At 47.3% G+C, this 21,033-nt stretch overlaps 1 protein-coding gene across 2 annotated transcripts in view; it reads right to left on the minus strand.

Annotated features, from left to right (window-relative positions):
* Nucleotides 1-21,033, minus strand: part of HIVEP3 (human immunodeficiency virus type I enhancer binding protein 3) — a 409,424-nt gene that overhangs the window by 183,352 nt on the left and 205,039 nt on the right. Inside the window, exon 2 of one of the 2 annotated variants that reach the window (XM_025363569.1) lies at nt 14,769-14,848. The exons of the other annotated variant lie outside the window; for it this stretch is intronic. The gene's annotated coding sequence lies outside the window, so the exon portion shown is untranslated. The remainder of the gene's footprint in view (nt 1-14,768; nt 14,849-21,033) is intronic. 2 annotated transcript variants of the gene reach the window in all.

Raw genomic sequence — 21,033 nt, forward strand, 5'->3', positions numbered from 1 at the left:
GAGTCTCACTCTGTCACCTAGCCTGGAGTGCAGTGGTGCAGTCTCAGCCCACTACAACCTCTACCTCCTGGGTTCAGGAGATTTTCGTGCCTCAGCCTCCTGAGTATCTGGGACTACAGGCACACACCACCACGCCAAGCTAATTTTTTTGTATTTTTAGTAGAGATGGGGTTTCACCATGTTGGCCAGGCTGGTCTTGAATTCCTGGGCTCAAGTGATCCTCCCACCTTGGCCTCCCAAAGTGCTGGGATTACAGGCATGAGCCACCACATCCGGCCATAGACTGTATTTTCAAAGTCACCACTTAAGTAATCTCTTCCAGAACAATGGGCTGATGTTCAAGATACACAATGGGGAGAAAGCAAGGAGTAGGAATCCATCAAAAGCCCCATTACAGTTGTCTTCTTTTCTCTTTGACTTTGCCGTTGATGAGTTTACATGCCTGACCACTTCCAGGACATATCAAGCCTGGACATAACTGGATTGTGAGAGTGTGCTGTGTACTTCTAAGTACTGACTGGACCCATGCAAAAGCCTGGCCTCTTTTATGGGTCAAGGAGTCCTGGTGAAGACAGTATCAAGTCTTCCAGGGGTGGGGATGGAGTATAAATAGACAGCAGTTCTGAGACCGCAGAACCCAGGAAGCAGTTCTAGCTGCTATGAGTCTCTGGTTCTCATCTGTGAAAAGGGAGAATAAAATCCACCCTGCAGAGTCATCACAGGAGCAGCATGAGATTACAATATATAAACACAGGAGCATGGTAAGAATGGATTCATTCACTCCACAAATAACCATTTCGCATCTACTATGGACCAGGCCCTGTTCCAGGGATTGGGCACAGTATACAGACAGTGGCATGTGGGCTGGTCCTGAGTGCTATCAAGAAAGGCGAAGCAAAAAAAGGGAACAGAATGGGGGTGGTGGCAGTAGGAGGTGTTGCCTTGTTAAGTAGGGGACCAGAGAAGGCTTCACTGAGAAAGGGACATTTAAGTAAGGACCCAAACGAAGTGAGGGATGGGCCATGTGCATACGCTTCCTAACAGAGGAAACAGTAAGTGCAAAGGCCCTGAGGCCAGAGTTTGTAGAACAGTATACCGACCAGAGGATATGGGGGCAAGACAATCACTGGGGCTGTGAAGGCATTTGTGCAACTTCTGAATTTCACTGAATTTCACTCAGAGATAGGAAGCTATGGGAGGTTTTCCAGCCAAGGTGACACAAGCTGACTTTTAGAGCTAATCACTAAACTTTAGCTGCCCCTTCTCTTCAAAGCTTCATTAAATATCCAGACCTCTGCAACTCCAACCTATGTGCCTCTCCTTTCTCAGATTTCTTCCAGCTTTCCACATCTCTCCAAACCAAGAGAGCCTCATCATGCTCTGCCACATGCAGGCTGGAAAGGGACCTCGCAGCAAGGCTGTGGTTGGGAAGGGAGAGAAACAGAGCAGTCTTAGGTAAGGGATCTTGCTCCCCGCCCTCTGTGCTCCGAGGGCCTCTGGACCTGGCTCAGCTGCAGCAAACGCACATACTTAGGTGCACGGTGATGCTGGGAGCAATGACAGAGTCCCCGGTGCCCCTTCACCATCTGAGAAAGCTCAGCGCAGAACTAGGGAGCATTTCACTCCATGCTCCCTCACCCTGCTTATCTACCGAAAGGTGAAATCATTTGTTTTAAAATAAAACAATTCCCATCTCTATCAGTGGTTTTTAACCTTTTTTGGGTCACCGGCTCCTTTGAGAATCTGCTGAAAGTTATGAGCTATGAGAAAATGAACATGAGATATGTACTCATTTTCTTATCATTTCAGGGGTTTCACAGATCCTTGAAAATTCAGTGAAGAAACCATTATCTAAGCCAACCATTTCCCAGCCACAGCTCCAGATGAATGAATGAATGAATGAATGAACAAATAAATAAAGAGGCTGAGTGCAGATGGAGGAACGATGGGGGATGAACAGAGCAGAAAGATGCATCTGCCTGTGGGCACCACGGTTCTTGTTGATGGTTCCCAATGCCTTCAAAGAAGCCAATTGGGAAGTGACATGGGGTCAGGGCATGCTTGACAGGTGACCTCCAGATAGCCGAGCCGATCTCCCTCAGTTCCTCTCATCTGACCCCTTCTGTTGCTCTCCTCTGACCCCTCTGGGTGGCTGTCTTCCTAAAAGGTATCAAAGCACACTTCCCTGCCTTTCTCAGGGTGCCCTGAACAAAACAGAACTCTTTTCCTGGATGGCTATGGGGCAAGAGAACGAATATAATCAGATGTATAAAATGTAAGCAATCACTTTTTCTGGTCATATGGCTGACCTGGCTGAGGCCTAGAGGCCCCACATTGGTCCCTCCCCAGCCCTTTCTGGGATCCAGGTTTCTGGCCTCCCAGTTCATTTTAATTTTTGATACATCTCCAGGGAAGGTGGAATGAACGCTTAACTCATTCTTAAAGTCACACCTCTCACTGTGAAACTTTTAACACAATCTCATTTTTTTCTAATCATTGTTCTACATTGTAACACAAGGAGACCTTAGGTGGACTGGGGTGGGTAGGAATCCATCCAAACACACAGTAGTCCCAGGGAGCTCTTCTCACAGAGAAGAGCCTCCAAGGCCCCAGTGATGTGGCTCCCCCGTCTCTCCTCTGATCATTCTGCCTCCTCCTCGGCACCATGCTCCAGACATCCTGAGCTGGGAGTTCCCCAAACGGACCTGTTTTTTCCCACCTCTGTTGCTTCAGGTGTGCTGTGCTGGCCACCTGGAACACAGGCCACCACCTGCTAGTCTCACAAGAAAACTCTTACCTCTCTGCTCAAACTCACCTCCCAACCTCCTCAGAGAGCCCATTTCCTCCCCCGGGAATCCCATGTCCTCACCTTAACCTCAGCACTTAGGACACTGTATTTCCAACATTTAAAAACAATCTTTTTGGGAGAACAGAGTTACAGCTTAGAGAAAGACACTTACAAATGTTTGCTTACCCATTCATTTCATGAACGGAGTCTTATTTATCTTTGTTTCCCCAGCAAACAGCACAAGGCACATATTGATGTTTCCGTAGGTATTTGCAAATAAATGTTTCCCTGGTCGAGTGGTTCTCTCTTTACCCTTCCAGCTGGATTGTCTGTTGTGACCTCAACCCCCTGCTGGTAGGGTCCGGTCTTTCACTGGCCTCCCTCAGCCTCCACGGGGCACCTATTAGAAATGCATGCAAACCATGAGGGAACAGGCACCGAGGGGCTCTCTTGGGAGTGAACTCGCCAACTTAGTGTTTGGAGGTCATGCCTCAAGCTATGGCTGCCCTGGTGAGTCTGCGCTTTCTGGGATCTGGGTGGGTAGGGTCACTGGCGGGGAAACCTCCTTCAGCAAGTTGTCATAGTAACCAGGACTTTCCGTTTCATGGGAGAGAGTCCCTGGGAGGAAAAACACACCAAGGGCTTGGGGGGAGTGGTAGAAAGCCATGAAAAGCCTTCTGACACTGTCCTCCCGTACCCTTTGCTTTGCTTCCTACTGGTTTACATGCTCAAGGTAGAGGCCATTATGTGTGGGCATCTGAGTAGAAGCTGCTGAAAATAGCTGCCCGACTATTTCAGGGAGCAGCTGAATATGCATGAAGCTATTTTAGAAAAGATGTCCCTGGCCCAGCTAATCCAAACCCCATCCTTTCCCTTAGAAGTGCCAAGACAAGTTGAATGGGACCTTTCTTAGTCTTTCTCACTAGGGTGGGGGTGCTTCAGAAGCCGCAGAAAGAGCACCCTGGCTAATGTTGGCACTGCAGCCTGTCGGCTCCGCCTCCCAGTCCCCTGGTGACAGAGGCTTCTAGCCAGACAGCTCAGCCCTCCAGGGTCCTCCGGGGCCTTGGCAGCCTTCAACAACTACTTTGCCACAATCTCGTGTGCCTAGGTCTTTGGGAGTCTCAGATCTTAGATACTTCCACATGTTTGTTCATTTCTTCATTCAATACACTTGTATTGCTGGATAACATGTGCAAGGATTGTGTTGGGTGCTGGGAATAAAAGGTTTCTGACACCAGCTTATGGCGGGGGAGTGTGGACAGGTGAGTAGAAAGACAATAACCATAAAGTTCCAAAACAGAGAGGAATCAGCTGTTGGGAGGTCAGGGGAAGGAGCCCTTGCTTCTTCCTGATGGTCAGAGAAAGAAGATGGCGTTTGAGCTGAGCCTTGTCTGAGAGACATGGCTGGCTCAAGGGGCAGGGGATGGCTGGGTATGGCAGGGGCACCCTGGTGGGAGGGTGTGCCTGCAAAGAAGTGAGAAAGAAGGGCAGGAGACTATGGGGACACTGAATGCTGGGCTAGCAATGCCTTCTCTGAGTCCTCAGGCTGGGATGGGGAGCACCCCGCTTCCACGAGCCTGAAGTGCCTGGTGCACCCTTGCCACTGTCTTCAACCTAGACCAGAAGTGCCTTGGGCCAGGAGCCTGGTCAGATCCTCCTGGGCATCTCCAGAGCCCTGTGCCAGGCTTGGGACTGAGCACACTTACATATTGTTGGCTGAAAGCATGGATTCTGGCCCGGCGCGGTGGCTCACACCTGTAATCCCAGGACTTTGGGAGGCCAAGGTGGATGGATCACCTGAGGTTGGGAGTTCAAGACCAGCCTGGCCAACATGGTGAAACCTCGTCTCTACTAAAAATACAAAAATTAGCCAGGTGTTGTGGCAGGCACCTGTAATCCCAGCTACTCGGGAGGCCAAGGCAGGAGAATCGCTTGAACCCAGGGGGAGGAGGTTGCAATGAGCTGAGATCGCTCCATTGCACTCCAGCCTGGGTAACAAGAGTGAAACTCCATCTCAAAAACAAAAACAACAAAAAAAGAAAGCATGGATTCTGGAGCCAGACTTCCTGGGTTCAAACCTGGGCTCTGCCCCTTACTGGCTGTGACCTTGAGCAAGTTATCTGACCTCTCTTTGCCTCAACTATAAAATGGGGATAATAATACAGTCTATCTCATGGAGTTTCTTGGTGAGAAGACTCCATTACATGAATTAATATATGTCAAGGGCTTAGAAGTCTGTGTGGCACATAGCAAACAATACATAAAAGTGTTAACTATATTATTCTAATGAGTATGGATTTTTATCTTGACAATGGAGTGCCATCAATAACAAGTTTTCTTTCTAGATTAAAAATAGCTTTATTGCTTTGACTGATCATATTATATGTACCCACTGTAAAAAGTTAAAGCATTATCAGTATAAAGAGGGACAGAAAAAAATCCCCTTAAATCCTGACTCACTACTGACATGACCATCTGCTATGGCCTGAATGTATGTATCCCTCCAAAATTCATATGTTGAAATCCTGACCATCAAGGTGACAGTATTAGGAGGTGGGGCTTTTGGGAGGTGATTAGGTTCTGGGGCCAGAATCTTCATGAATGGGATTAGTACCCTTATAAAAGAGGCCAAAGAAAGACCTCTCATCCCCTCTACCATTTGAGGACACAGCAAAAAGGTAACACCTATGAATCAGACAGTAGAGCCTCATCTGATCATGAATCTGCCTTGATCTTGAATTTCCCAGCCTTGAGAAATGTAAGAAATAGACTTCTGTTTTTCTAAGCCACTCAGTTTATGGTATTTTGTTATAGCAACCTGAATGAACGAAGACACTATCTTTTTAGATACTGTCAATCCTCATTATTCATAGATTCTGTATTTGCAAATTTTTCTACTTGATCAAATTTATTTGTAACCTCCAAATCAATACTTACATTCATAGTCATTTGTGGATGTGCAGAGTGGTGAAGTTTTGTTTTTTTTGTTGAGATAGAGTCTTGCTCTGTCTGCAACCTCCACCACCCAGGTTCAAGCGATTCTCCTGACTCAGCTTTTTGAGTAGCTGGGATTACAGGCCTGTGCCACCATGCCCAGCTAATTTTTGGAGTTTTAGTAGAGACAGGGTTTCACCATGTTGGCCAGGCTGGTCTTGAACTCATGACCTTAAGCGACCCACCTGCCTCAGCCTCCCAAAGTGCTGGGATTACAAGCGCGAGCCACTGAGCCCAGCGTGGTGAAAATTTTGTGTCGCCTAACGTGTGTGCTCCTAGATGAGGCTGAATGAGGCGACCTTCTGTCTTCTAGTTTCAGATCCCATACGATAAACAAGTGTCCACAAAAAGGACACTATGGACAGTTTTCACAGTTTTGCACTTTTTGTTTGGTGATTTTACTTTTTCAAATGGCCTCCAAATACAGAGCTGAAGTGCTTTCCGGTGTTCCCAAGCCCAGGGGAGCTACTGCGCGCCTTACAGAGGAAACGCCGTGTTAGGTAAGCTTTGTTCAGAGAGGACTTATGGTGCTACTGGCCCTAAGTTCAATATTAGTGAATCCACAATCTATGTTAAATAAGGTATGTTAAAACAGAAACACACATAAAACAAGGTTATACATTGATCAGCTGACAAAAACGTTGTCACCAGAGGCTTGCAGGAATCTCCTGCTGTAGTTCTCCCGGGAGCAACAGTTCAGTATTTGCTAATTCTGTGTTTGTGAGGACTTTATAGAACATACCTACTGTGAATAACAAGGATCAACGACATTTTTCTAGATACATGGATGTATGCTTCTGTGCAATTTGGAATGGATGTCCCATACCCTTTTGATACTTTAAAAAATCATATGTTAATATGTCAAAGGCGTGTTTCCATTTTCATAAATATGGGTCCTCAGAGGGCTGCATCATTGTGCACATTTCTGTGATGAATAACCAGTAGCTCCCTATTGATGGGCAATTTGGTTGCGTCCCATTATTTGCTATTACAAACAATACTATGATGAACATCCTTATTGGTAATAATAAAAGAGCTAGCATTTATTCAGCACTTAGTAGGGGCCCAAGCCTCTGCTAAGAGTTTTATAAGTGTTATCTCATCTAAGCTTTGCCACAAGCCTATGAAAGTGGCACTACTATGCCCACTTTGCAGATGAGGACTTTGATGCTTAGAGATGTTAAGGAACTTTTTTAGGGCCAGGTGGCTTGAAACAAGGTCATTCTGATCTCAGACTCCACACTCTTAACCAATGCTCTGCTGCTTTCCTACACACATAATCCTGGGCACTCTAGGATACTTGTTTAGAAGTGAACTACCGAGTTGGAAGGTAGGGACATTTGAAAGTATTGACATATAAACTCCCCTCCAGAAAATGTGTATCAATTCGTGACCCACTAAACAGTGTTCCGGTGTTCCTGTTCCTCATTCTGCATTTCCCCAAGTATTTTCATTCTTTGAAACGGCCCCCGAAGGACACTTTGATTGTTTAATGTGCATCCTCTGCCCCTGGGTGACGACTCTTCACATGCTTTCTATGCTCTGTATTTGGTCGTTTGTGAATTGCTTGTTCATAGCCTCTGCCCATGTTTCCGCTGGCAATTTGTCTTTATCTAATACTTCGCTTACAAGAGCTCTTTGGGTATTAGTGCTGCTAACCTTTCACCCATCATGCCTATGTTGAAATACTTTTCTTATTTTGTTATCATCCTTTAACCTGATTACGGTGGGGTGTTTGCCCATAGGGTTTTTAATTGTTTTCCTTCACAGTTTCTGGATTTGATATTACATGTAAGGAGGCATTCATCATTCCGGTATGACATAAATATTCCCTCGTTGTCTTTCTTTTAGTATCATTACGGTTTCATGTTTTTTAATCTCCTTGGAATTTATTTTGGTGTAGGAACTGAGGTAGGGAGCCAGTTGCACTCCCTTCCCTCCCTACAAATAGCTCGCTGGTTGTCTTTAGAACACAACAGCAATCACCTGCATTTTCATCTCTAATTCTTGATGCCATGCATTCACATACTAAGCCTCACGCACACTGATATCTACTTCTGGGCTCTCTGTTCCTTGAGCCACAGGTCTCTCTCTGTACCAACACTGACTTTTTCTAGGCCATTCGTCCATGTTTATTTTTCCAGATATACTTCGTAACCATTTTATGAACAATTTTTTGGGGGGATTTTGAGATTCAATTTTATTTATAGAACAATTTATAATACCTTCTTCAGTTGATTCTTCATAATTTTATGCTTTTATTTCTTTGGAGAATGAAGTCTTTTTCCCTCTATGCTTTCTAACTGCCTTATTTTGGTACCACCTTCTTGGTGAAAGCTTTTCTACTCAGCCCTGCAGGAATCTTTTCTAATTTCTCCCCTTTCAGCACTCTGACTTTTGTGTGCCCCACTCCACTTTTTTACCCAGAATTATAATTACTGCCTAGACAGTGAGCCCCTTGAAGGCAGGGTCCTTGCATGGCCTATTTGTACATTTCCTACCACACCTGGCAGGTTGTGGGGGCTCGGGAGATATGTGCAGGGTGAATGAATGAACAAGTGAATGAAAGACATCCTCCTGGAAAGCTGATTGTGAAATGAAATGAATCAGTTACAAAAACCCTCTTTCATAGGCTTTCATTAGAAAACAAAAGATTTGTCCTTGGCTAAACCCCCAAGAATGTGTCAGAATGAGAGAAGTGGCTCACTACTAGACTGCGTGTCATGTGCAACATGCCCCAACACCTGTCCCCAGAGACTGCCACCCTCACCAAGCAACAGAGCATTTCTCAGGCAGGCTCTCAGGCCCTAAAAGGCCTCCGGGAGAAGGAATATAATTATTCACCATGTGCCTGTCGCTGTGCTAGACTTTTACCAATAAGATACCACACCCTGAAAGTTGGGATCACTAGTCCCATTTTGCAAATGAGGAAACTGAGTCTCAGAGAGGTGTAACCCTACCTAGTAAGTGGTAGGGGCAGCTGAAGCCAGAGCTGTGGGACTCTAAAAACCTTGCCTCTCCTATAATAACTTCCAGACCACCAGAGGCTGGGAGGTTGAGGGGCTGTGGCCCAGAGGGGAATGCTGTACAGAGTCAAACAGCAAGGGTCCTGCTGTCACTAAACAAGACAGTCCCTAGAAAACTTGTTTCCCCCAGAGCTGTATGATGCCGCTTCTGTAAATCATTCCTAAAGAGCTTAAGTCAAAGAGCTACTGTCAGGCAGGGGGCACATCATACAGGCATTATGGTTGCTATGGGACTGGGGAGTGGAGGGATGGGGGAGGTGGAGGACTCACCATGGAGGCGGGATGTTGGTCTCCATCTGGAGATGGCCCTCCGGAGTCCTCCCCCTTGCCTGCCCAGGGGGTTGCGGCTTTTAGACAGCCCTGCAGGCGCCTCCTAGGAGTGCCGCCAAGCAGCCGCTTCCTTATCGGGCTGGTAGAGGCTGGGCAGGCCTCAGCTTATTTGTAAGCCTAGATTAGAGCTCAGGTTTCTCATGAAGGACCATGGGTTGGGGGCCAATACATTTACTGGACTTGACTCTGTGCCTGGCCCAGTGCAGGCCTCAGGGACATGGGGATGAGCAGCCTACGAGCCTCCTGCTTCGTGCAGCTCCATTCCGATCAGCAGGTGAATCACAAAGAAAACCCCCAACCCTGCCCAAGAGCCACAATAGAGATCTCTAATGCTGAGGGTGCCCAGATTTGGGGGGTCAGCCCACTGCAGGCTGTGGAGGTTGGATGTCAGGTGGGGGCATACGGGCTTCATCCTGTGGGCAGAGGGAGATGCCCTACATTTTGAAGGAAGAGCCTGCCATGGTTAGATTTGTGCTTTAGAAACAGACCAACTAGGTATATTTGTTTTCAATAAACGTGAACTCTTTCTCAGGTGAAAATTAAAGCGTTTCCATTTTGGACAAATAATCCCAACATAAGGAGTCACAGCAGATGGCTATGGCCCTGGATGAGCTGCTTACCTATGGTGCTGATGAACAGAAAGAGCCCTGGGCTTGGAGTGAGAGACCCACATCCATGGTCAAGTCCCTGCCACCATCTTGCTGTGTGACCTCCAGCAAATGACTTCCCCATCTCAACCTCGGTTGCCTCATCTGTCAAATGGGAATACTGCCACCTAATACACAGGGCTGTCTTCAGGACAAAATGGGGTATCAAATGACACTGTACATTTGTACCTACTTGACAAATGTGAGGCATCAGGGTGAGACACCTGAAGCTCAGTCCACACCCCCGAGGGCATTTCAGATGCCCCACAGCCTGCAATGTCTCGGGAAGTCTCTCTCAGCTGTTCCAGCTCCAATCAAAGCCTGTCCTGTAAAAACATGACCCCATCCAAAGAAGCAATCTCGCATGTGTTTGGTGGGCCACCTGCCCACGGGGCACAGCCTGCTGGGCCACAGACGTCAACAGCAGCCCCTTCCTGGTGGGAGAAGGAACAGGGAACTGGCTTGTTCTCTAAGAGCAGAGTGCTGGCGGGTGATGAGGAACATTTTAAGGTGGGATGCTTCTTCCTGCACTGTTGGCAGCTGTCTACGTAAGGCGCTCATTATGTGCAGGCCCCAAGGCCAGTGAGCCTGAGAGGCCAAGCTAAAATTAGTGTCAGATGTGCACCCGCCAGACACACTGAACATCCGAAGGTCAGATGCCTCCAAGCAGCCACCCGGGCAGGAGTGCGGCAGATGGGCACCAAACAGCTGTGGCAGCTGCTGCCTCTTGTTCCTCCGAGACACGGAGACCGACAGCCCTGTGCAGCAGCCTGGTTCAATAGCCCAGCTTGAGTTAAAAAATAGAATGCAGAGTATAATCCTAATTAAAAAAAAAAATCTGTGTATGTGCATAGAAAAAGAGGTGGAAGAGGAATTTACTAAATAGCCCAGTCATGGATGTGGAATAGTAGTGAGTTCTTTTCCTCTACTTTTCAAAATTTTCTCAATACATACGTATTACTTTTGTAATCAGAAGAATACACAATAAGATGCTATGTTACATATTCCCATGAAATATATAAAATGATTAAATTGCATATGCTTATGACAGGTGGTATCTATGTGTATGTGAATATATTTATGCGGCTGGCTGGTGTTAAAGATCAACATTTCCCAATCCCACATTGTACGGAGGAGACGGAGGCCCCAGGAGCAAAGCAGGAAGCAGAGAGGCAGATTTTCACTGAGGCTGGTGTTGCACTGGAGTTTCCCCAAGCCTTGTCCCACTTAATTCTGTAGTTGGTTTTATTCCCACTTAATGGAGATGGAAACTGAGGTACAGAGAAGTGAACTGATTCACTCAAAGATGACCAGTTCAGAAGCCACAGAGCCAAATCCCAATCCTAGCTTTCCACCCACAGCCCACTGAGCTTCAGGAAAGGAAGGGCCTTTGAAAAAAGAACAGAACAAAACAACAACAAAAACACCCCACTCCTTGAAGTCTCAAACATTCCGAAAGCAACCTCTTAAGGGACTGAGTTTTGAATTCTTTCCTGAGCCCCTCTAGGTGCACGCCTTCCTTACCTCTGGGGGGTCATGGTCATCTACCCATGGGAACCTTGGAGAGGACGGGTAACAAATCATGACGTGGGGGAACAAAGGGCACAGCAAATCCCAAGGTAGGACTGGCTGGCAGGTGCCAGGCCTTTGGGACAGGGGAAGGGGAGGAAGTTGGCTGGAGAGGCTGCTGTCTAAACTCTCAGTCTTCCAGTGCTTTGGGAGGGGCAGCACCACACAGCAACGCCAGATGCCCTGATCTGAGGCCTTTGCTCCAGTTCCTCCCTCTGCTCGAGTGCCACCTCTATCCCCATATGCTGCCCTCAGTCTTCCAGGGCCCAGTTCATCCAGGCATTTGTGCATTCTTATTGGTGAACACATTTTAATTGAGGGCCTGCTAGGTGCTAGAGCAAAAGATATAGTATCAACCCTGTAGGTGCCTCTAGTGCTCAGAGAAAGGCTACCCAGGGTCATTCAAGCATAGACTCTGGGGTCAGACTGGCTAGGCTCACCCTGGCTAAGCCACTTCATAGCCCTGTGCATTTGGGCCAGTCACAGTCTCTCTGTGCATCAGCTGTCATCTGTAAAAGAGGATGAAAACAGCACCTGCCTCATAGACTAGTGCAGGTGGAGTGTACATCTGTGTAAAGCTCTTAGAGAACAGTGCCTGGCATGTAGTAAGTGCTCAATAAACCCCAGTTGCTATAAACATTCTCATCATTACCCTCTGGTGCAGATTCCCTCCTTATGGTGCCCACCCTGCTTTTCTCCTCTGGCTGCTACCTCCTCTACCGTCCCATAGCACTTTGAACACCCCTCCATGAGAGCATTGATGAGCATGCAGTACAGGTGTCTGAGGCCCTGTTCCCTCCTTGTCTCTACCTGGGTAGGGACTGAGTTTATTCATCTCTATCCCAGCACCCAGCACAGATGTTATAACATCACCAGGATTATGTCACCATTTGCAGCTAATGTGTGCCCTCAACTCCAATCGAGAAAAGTCTTAGAGGCATTAGAGGTTGCCTATCTGGTCTTATCATGGAGCTCATCAATGTTGCCCTTGAACTGTGGGGCCTGACCCTGGGTGTGACCTTCCCGATGAGAATCAAGTTGATGAGGGGGCTGTGTGCTAAGCTTCCATGAATGCTTCTCTGTGACAGGGAGTTCTGCTGGGCAGGATATCGAAAACACCAACTACTGACACCCCAACACACCCTGGTGTTTCCCATGCCATGCCTTTCTCCACTGGGGCCCCATGCCCTCCCCCTGCTGAGCTGAGAACTCCCATGGATCCTTTGGGTGCCAGCACTCCTTGCTCCACCCCCACAATGCTTCTTCTAGCCACAGCCCCCACCAAATGTCGCTCCCTCTCTCCTGGGCTTCTCTTGTTTCTGCCCTGGGCCTGTGGGGCTGCTCCTGCTCTCAGTGTGTGGCTATTCCTCTATGTGCACCTTCTGGAGAAGGCACAAACTTGCTCTTGTTTGGGCCCCTAGCGTCCACCAATGCCAGGATCAGAGGGGTGTCAGGAAAGCTCTGCTGAGCGCACTTTTCAAAGGAAAGTCAAGCCCATTGGCCTGACCTCCCGTTAAGGCACGCATGCTGACTGCTCACACGACCTTCTGAACCCAAAACTCATAAGTGGCTCTAGGCCAGCCCTGCCCATCAGCTGCCACCCACTCCATCGCAGGGCTGAGTTGGCAGGGGAGCCCTGAAAGTAAGTGCTGACCACGTGGTGCGCACCGTGCTGGCTTCTCGCTCGAGCTCTTGCATTTGACTCTGGCACCACTGCGGGAGGTGGGTGTTCTATACAGAGAGGCCCTCCTGAGGCTCTGACGGTTCCACTGCTCCTCAAAGGAGGCATGGGGTAGGGTTGCAGCAAGGCTCTCTTTGGCCCCAGAACCTACTCTTTCTACACTCCTGTGAGACAACAGGTGTGAAAGTGTTCTGAGTTCTACCAAGAGAGGAAACTGTAAAACCATAAAATTGCCAGTTCTTACCCACCACACAGAAACTACTCTAGGACAACCTTGCTATCAAAAGAAGTCTTTAGGGGCCTTGGGAACAGCATTGAATTCTTACGAAATTGCTGCCCAGGAGGGGGTGGCCTATTGTCCTTCAGGGGCAGGAAAGGAGGAGAGTGAGTGGGAGCTGGAAGAGCAGAAGAGAAGCAGTCCTGTGGCCGGAGTGGCAGCCCAACGCAGGATGGGGCCCCGGGGACCTGAAAGGATGCAGAGGGATGGTGGAGTCTGTGACAGCTGAGGTCACAGACACTTCAGCACGCGGTGTTCTGCCCCGGGCCCCTGTTGATGTTCTTTAGGTTCTGACATGTGCACCTCCTCTCATCTCAGGCCTCCCCACCACCTTCCTCCCCGCCCTCCCACACCCTGCTAGGGGCCTCTCTCAGAACCACAGGGCTGACTGTCTCCCTTCCCTGCTTGTGTAGGACCCAGCCCAAGCTCCTGGGTGACCTTCAGAGTCCTGCTGCTCTCTTGGCCTCACTCCCACCCTCCTCCTCTTGGGCCCTGCATCCCAGCGACTCCACTGCTCCACTTGCTGTCCCTTTGGCTTAGAATGCTCTTCTTCCATTTTTCACCTGGTGAACTTCTATTCATCCTTCAAAGTCCAGTTCAAGTGTCACCTTCAAATTGTCTTCCTTGAACTACCCCCACAACCAAACCCTGAAAGAATAGAGCCCTCCTGCCTTCACAGGTTTTGCTGTTCTGTGGCTATTTGCACGTCGATCTCCTCCACTGGAGCAGAAGCTTCTTGAGGACAATGCCATGATTTGTTCATCTCTGTGCCTCAGTGCCCAGCACAGAGGATAGAGCACAACAGGCAATAAATGATGTCCTGATGACAAGGTCATAAGAGGGCAGGCACGGGGCTGGTGATTGCATCTGAGTTTGACTTCCAGCAGTGTTTACTAGGAGGAATACAGGCCCCTCCCCAAAATGCACACACACACATATATGGTGAACACACAGCCCAGTCCAGGATCTCTGTGGCTGTAAAGTCCATGGAACAATCAAACAGAAGACTGAGTTCTAAGGATGTGGTACACAGCTGCAGAGTCAGCCCTACTGTCCTCCCCAGAGCCCATGGCCTTGGCCTGAGCCCTGCTGGGTCCACCAAGTCCCACTCCCTCACTTTGCAGACCAGGAAACAGAGACCCAGAAAGGAGGCACTTGCATGAGATTTTCCTGAGCAATAAAGGCAGGCCTGGGGTCAGAAGCATTTCCCCTGGCTCCCGGCCCAGGACTCTCCCATGACCATATGCTGCCATTTGCAGAAATGCCAGCTGCAGAACTTGGGACATTTGGGTGGCTTTTTCCTGAAGTCTCGGTAGCATGTGGGGCTCCATTCTCCTGCCCGAGGCTGAGGTCATTCCTGTCTACCTCCTGGCCTCAAAACACAGCCTAGTGGCCTTTGGGCTATGCTGAAACTGCCCTGTGTCCTGTGGTGTGATGAGGGATGGGGAGGGCTCACCTGCCAAAAGCCAGCCGTGGTCTCATGGTCGAGATGTGTCAGAGATTTCTAAAGCTTGGAGAGCTGTGTTGGAGGGAGGCCTGTGGGAAGTAGAGAAAGTGAGAATATTATGCCACCGCCATCTGTCAACTTTCATCTGAGTTTGAAAAATGCATCCAAAAATGGAGAGCACAGCCTTGCTGAAAGCAAGGCCCCAGCCACCACCCCTTCTCCAACATGGTTATGACAAGGTCAAGATCAGGTCCCTGGGGATGAAACCACAGTCTCAAAATCCCAGTACAGAGCTGAAAGTCACAAGTTGTCTGCCCCTGGGAACCCCACAGTTATGCTGGTCCTGTGTTCAGGCCTGAGGCTGGAGGAACTCCCACTTTCAAACACTCCTCGGGGAAAACACCCTTTGTGGGTTCCCTAAGCACCGTTCATTGTCATTCACTCATTCTTGCTTTCATTATTCATTCATTCATGCAAGCATTGCCATTTGGGAAGGTTGTTAGATGCTGGCGTCAGGTGAAGTCTCTGAGTGTAACAGCCTAGATCCAGTAAGAAAGGCGGGTGTAGACCCAGGACAAATGCCACAGGCTGGTGGGTTGCCTCCCTTCTCCAAGTGACCTCTGTGCCAGGTGCTGGGCAAAGCACTTTGGTTAAGCCATGCAGGATGGCAGAATGTTCCTACCATTTTCGGCACAATGACCTCTCTTTGTATGAAAGTATTTCTCCAAACTCCTCCTGATGGTAACTATATACCTATTATCTTCTCATTGAGAAAATAAACAGTACAAAAGTTACAATGAACTAATGCTTTGCAATTAACTTGTATTTTAGTAATTACAGCACCACTACATATGTTTAAATTACAGTTGGACACATACTCATTTGAGACATGTTATTTATGTCTTCTGGGCTTAAGGCTTTGAGCCCTTGGGGATCCATTCATTCAGTATTCATTCATTCAACAGACATTTATGGAGCATCTCTGAGATGCCCAGCCCGCTGGTTCAAAGGTTAGGGATCCTGGTTCAGGAAGGAGCTGCAGCTCTGCAGTGAGGTACACTTAAGCTTAGCCCAGGTGCCCTTAGGGAGGCCATCTGGTCTTCCTCCAGCTCTGAGTCCTCAAGAGCAAGATGCAGATGTAACTGACATTGGAAAGTTGTTATGAGGGGTAAATGAGATAGTAGAAAGCACCCAGGTAAGAGCCTGGCACAAAGCAGAAGCTCAACAAACGGGCACCCAAGGATTATCATCATCCCCATCAACATCAACGTCATTACTATCAACAACAGCAGCAGCACCACCAGCACCATCTTGCTTCCCTTCTCTTCCTGAACCTTCAGAAGCCTTTCCTTGTCTCTCTACTAGGGTATACAGCAGTTTCTACCTTATAATAGAGTTATTTGTATCCACATTCATAATACCTTATAATAGAGTTATTTGTATCCACATTTATAATACTTTATAATAGAGTTATTTGTATCCATATTTTCTTTCTTTGGTTCATGCCCAGCTCTGCAATTTCGGAGTTGTGTGAACTTAGGTAAGTTATTTAACCTCTCTGAATTTGTTTCCCCATATGTAAAATGGGAGCTGTATTTTTAGTAATTCATTGACCTGTAATGACTAAATGAACTGATGTACATAAAACCTCAATACAACATCCCTCATGTGGAAAATGCTCAGATATTACAGGTTATTATTGTTCATGTTATTGTTATTATTATTACCATTATTATTAATATAATTTCTCCTCCTGACCTGTGAGCCCCTAGGGGCATAGCCATTGAAAATTCATTTCTGTCTCCCTACAGAGTCTAGCACAAGGCTGGTCTCCCAGCAGACATTAATAAATGTTTGCTAAAACAGTTTTGGAGGTTCACACAAATCAAGTGCAAAATAACTCAAGGGGCATGGTCAAGGGTAAAGAGCCTTGTTAGGACCCTGAAAAACCCCAACAGATGTCCTGAAGGGAGCTCTTTGTCACCCATGGAGCCAAGCTGCAGGACTGCTAGGACCATTCATTCATTCATTCATTCACTCACTTATTCATCACACTGACACCCAATTTTCACTTTGAATAACAAACCCTTGCCCAGTGCTTTTTCCTATTGTGAAATCTTGTTTCCATCTGCCACCTCATTTAGTCTCCATGAAAATTTTGGGAAGAAGAGAATAGGTACATTACTGACAATCCATTCTGTAAAGAGATGAAGGCCCAGAGAGGTGACAAGGCTTGACAAAGGACATTCAGCTGTCAAGGCCACAGTGGGAAATGGACCAAGGTTCTGCTCATGATCTTGACTCCTTCCTGCTGGTCCTGTTGATGTCAAGCACTTTACAAATCCAGGATCATTCCTTCTTGATTCTCAGCGAACAAAACTGAATTAAATTTTTGTGTGTGTTATTTTAACATGACTGTTGGCAAAGAAAGACTCTAAATTCCAGAAGGGCAGAGACGATGAGAGCCCTAACAGTGTGGGGGCAGGTAAATGTATGAACTCTGATCCCAGACTGCATGCGTCCGAATCCTGATTCTGATACTTAATAGCTGTGGGACCCTGGGCAAATTACTTAACATCTCTGTGCTTCAATTTCTTCCTCGATAAAGAAAGGATAATAGCTATCTATAGGGTTGTTGTGAGGATTAAGTGATCTAATCCATGTACAATGCCTAGAACAGTGCCTGGTGCATAGTAAGGATTAGTTGTAATTATTATTTGTGATGTATCTCCAGCATCTAGCATAAGACCCAGCACATAAAAAATCCCTAATAAACATTTATTGGATTGTTGAATGGATAAAATACTTTCTGTAAAGAAGTAAATATCTATGCTTTAAGTATTATTAAATATCTATGCTTAAGTATTATTGGGCAAGGCAAAAGAATAGCTGAAGCTCTGGCCCCAAAGAAACTGGAGTCCCCCAGTTCCTTGCTCACAGATCCAGGCGGGAGGAGATTCGTGATTCCAGGATTCAAAGGCCTGTCCACCAACTGGCAGTAAATGTGACTCATGGTTAGAAACACAGGTTTTAGAGTCAGACACTCAAATTCAAGTCCTCACTCTTGCTCTGTCACTCACTGGTTGTATACTTACCTCTCGTACTTGCCTTAGTATCCTCATCTGTAAAATGGGAATACTCACACCTACCTTGAAGGGATGTTGGGTGGATTAAATGTCATATGCAGGAGGTGAAGCTTCCTGCACCTTGGCCCAATCCACAGCCACAGGAACAATGAGCTTACAGGATCAACAGCAGCTCATCCTACAGGCCAACTCATTCTGTGCTAAGCATTGCTTCTACGGCTCTCTCCCTGTCAGGGGCTTTGGGGGCCTTCACCAGGGGTGGACTCATTTGTATAGCCCAGGCTCCACCTTCTAGGCCAAAAGGCTGCTATGAAAAGGCAAATCCTCTATTTGGCTTCAGCATGAACTGGGCTCTGTGGAGGCGAGACAGCTGCTTGGGAAATGGGCTCCTGGGAAAGGTGGTCTCCAGAGAATCAGCTTAGAAGAGTTCCTTGCAAGCGCCAGTGCCAGCAACTAGCAGCCTGCATGCAGCTGCCTCTGAGTCAGTCCCAGTCCCTGTGGTGGCTACAGACCCTTCCTTTAGTCTGTTTCCCCCACTAAGATCCCAAGGCTGGCAGCCTGTCCTGCCTATGGGGAGGAGCTAACATCCATCGAGCCAGAAGCGAATTCTTTGCCTCGTTTAGACTTCACAATGAGCCTGTGGTGAGCACTTGAATCTTGCCACACACCAGCCATGAGACCCTGGTCAAACCATTTAGCTGCCCATGTCTGTTTCCTTATCTGTGAGCACATGTCAATATCCTTGTTCATCAGACCCATTTTGCAGAAAAGGAAGCTGAACCATACAGAGGGAAAGGCATTGTGAAGATCATAGAACTAGTAAATGACAAAGCTGGAGCTGTTTGACTTCAAAGTTCCATGCATTCATTCACCCATCAATTACTATTTTAGAGCCTACCATGTGGTGGGCACTGGATTCATAGACTCTTTTTAAAAATATTCATATTATCAATTTCCCACTGCTCCTAAGATAGTGGTATGCAAGGTAATTCAATTTAACAAAGACACATCAAGTCCTTCTACGTGCCCAGGCACTGTGTGAGGTTCTGGTATAAAGGCTCACATTGAACCCTCATGACACTTCTGTGCAGTTGACCTTTTTAATGCCCTTTACAGATGACAAAATGGGTAATTCAAAGAGGCAAGAGAACGTGTCCAGGCTCACTCATGCAGCCTGGATGGACGCCTGTGCCCATCTGATGCCAAAACTCACTTCCTTCCCTTCCCACCATGTTGTTTCTTTCTCTCCAAGATGCTCTCATCTCCCCACCCTGGCCTGGCCCATAATGATGCAGCCTCTGGAAGTTCCCTCAGTACCCCTGGCAGAGGGTGTTCTCCATCCAGCAGACAAGGACAGCTGTCAGCCCTACCAGCCTGCGCCGTCCACACTGGATCTTCAGGCCTCTGCTTCTCCCTGGCTCCTTCCACTCCCTGAACTTGACCCCAGGATGACAGACCTATAAAACCCAGAAACTTGTTTGCTTGTATCTTACCTACTTCCAAAAAGGATGTGAGGAAGATTAAGGAACAAAAGTGCAGATCGAGGCTCAAAACACTGGACAAAAGCAAAAGCAGATGTAAAGGAGCAGGGGGTGCTGGAAGCCAGTGTTTGGAAGAACACTGTCTGGCGCTCACGGGGTGTGAGGAAATGGGTGCTCTCACATCGCTGCTGGTAGTGAAAATAGACAGAGTGCGTTTGAAAGGCAGCGTCAGAGTGTGCATCAAGAACTTTGCCTCACAAATATCCACACTTCTGGGCGTCGTCATCCCAATTCCCAGGAAGACAGTCTAAGAAAAAAAATTCTAAGCAAGTTCCATGCGGTCTTACTTCTAATACTGAGACATTGAATACCGACAGCAAATCTAAGTGCTAACACATGGAAAGGGCTAACACACCACTGAAAACTAGGGTACAGCTATATCAGGGGTTGACAGCCTGTAGGACAAATCCAACTGCTAGCCTGTTTTTGTAAATAAAGTTTTATTGGGACACGACCGTGCAAACACATGGAAAGGGTGAACCTACCGTTGAAAACTAGGGTACAGCTATATCAGAGGTTGACAGCCTGCAGGACAAATCAGGGTACATGTGCAAGTTTGTTACATGGGTATATTTTGTCATACGAGGTTTGGGCTTCAAATGATCTCATTGCCCAAGTAGTGAACATAGTACACTACAGGTAGTTTTTCAACCCTTTCCCCCTTTCCTCCCTGTCCCCTTTTAGGATTCCCGGTGTTTATTGTTCTTATTGTTGTGTCCGAATACATGTGTTTTATTTTTATTTATTTACTTTTTTTTTTTTTTTTGAGATGGAGTCTTACTCTATTGCCCAAGCTGAAGTGTGATCTCAGCTCACTGCAACCTCCGCTTCCCAGGTTCAAGAAATTTTCCTGCCTCAGCCTCCCTAGTAGCTGGGATTACAGGTGTACACCACCACACCTGGCTAATTTTTGTATTTTTAGTAGAGGAGGGGTTTCAGCATGTTGGCCAGGCTGGCCTTGAACTCCTGACCTCAGGTGATCCTCCCACCTCCACCTCCCAAAGTGCTGGGATTACAGGCCATGAGCCACCGTGCCAGGCTGGAATACATGTATTTTAAAAAGAGAGATGCCTAGCTGAATATGCTCTGAGCATATTAGTGGCCACAGTAAAGAGGAAAGATGGGTTTTAATTGTCTGGCAGTAGGAGGGGACCAGGAAGCTAGGAAAGTCAAACTCTCCTGGCCCAGATTTTGGAGAGGAATTAGTCACCAGGGTCTTTGTTTCAAGGAGTTTCTAAGCAACACAATGGACAACTTTCTCTACTGTTCTGCAGATGTGCTGAGGTGTTGCCCACAGAGACAGCAAGTCCTGATTATTGGTTCTCTAACAATGTCAAAGAAAGAATGTTAAGCTATGGTTCTGTAAAGGCAATTCTCTTAGTGGCCAGGGTGACACAGGAGCTCAGTTCAAGGAAAACATTGCAGAATTGTGTAGAAAAAAGCATCAATGTACCTAGCTGACCAGTGAGTTTTAGCCACAGAATCTTTTCTTAGAAAATAACCCTTAAATTGCAGATCTGTGTGTAAGACAGATAAAGGCAGGGTGCTCTGGTGGAAGCTGAGCTGGATATATTTCATTCTGTTCCCCTCAGCTCCCCTGGGGCTGCCCTTTGAAGGGGTTCTGCAGGACCTCTGGGGCTTCTTGGA

Source organism: Theropithecus gelada, chromosome 1 (assembly GCF_003255815.1).
Source record: "Theropithecus gelada isolate Dixy chromosome 1, Tgel_1.0, whole genome shotgun sequence".
NCBI lineage: Eukaryota > Metazoa > Chordata > Mammalia > Primates > Cercopithecidae > Theropithecus > Theropithecus gelada.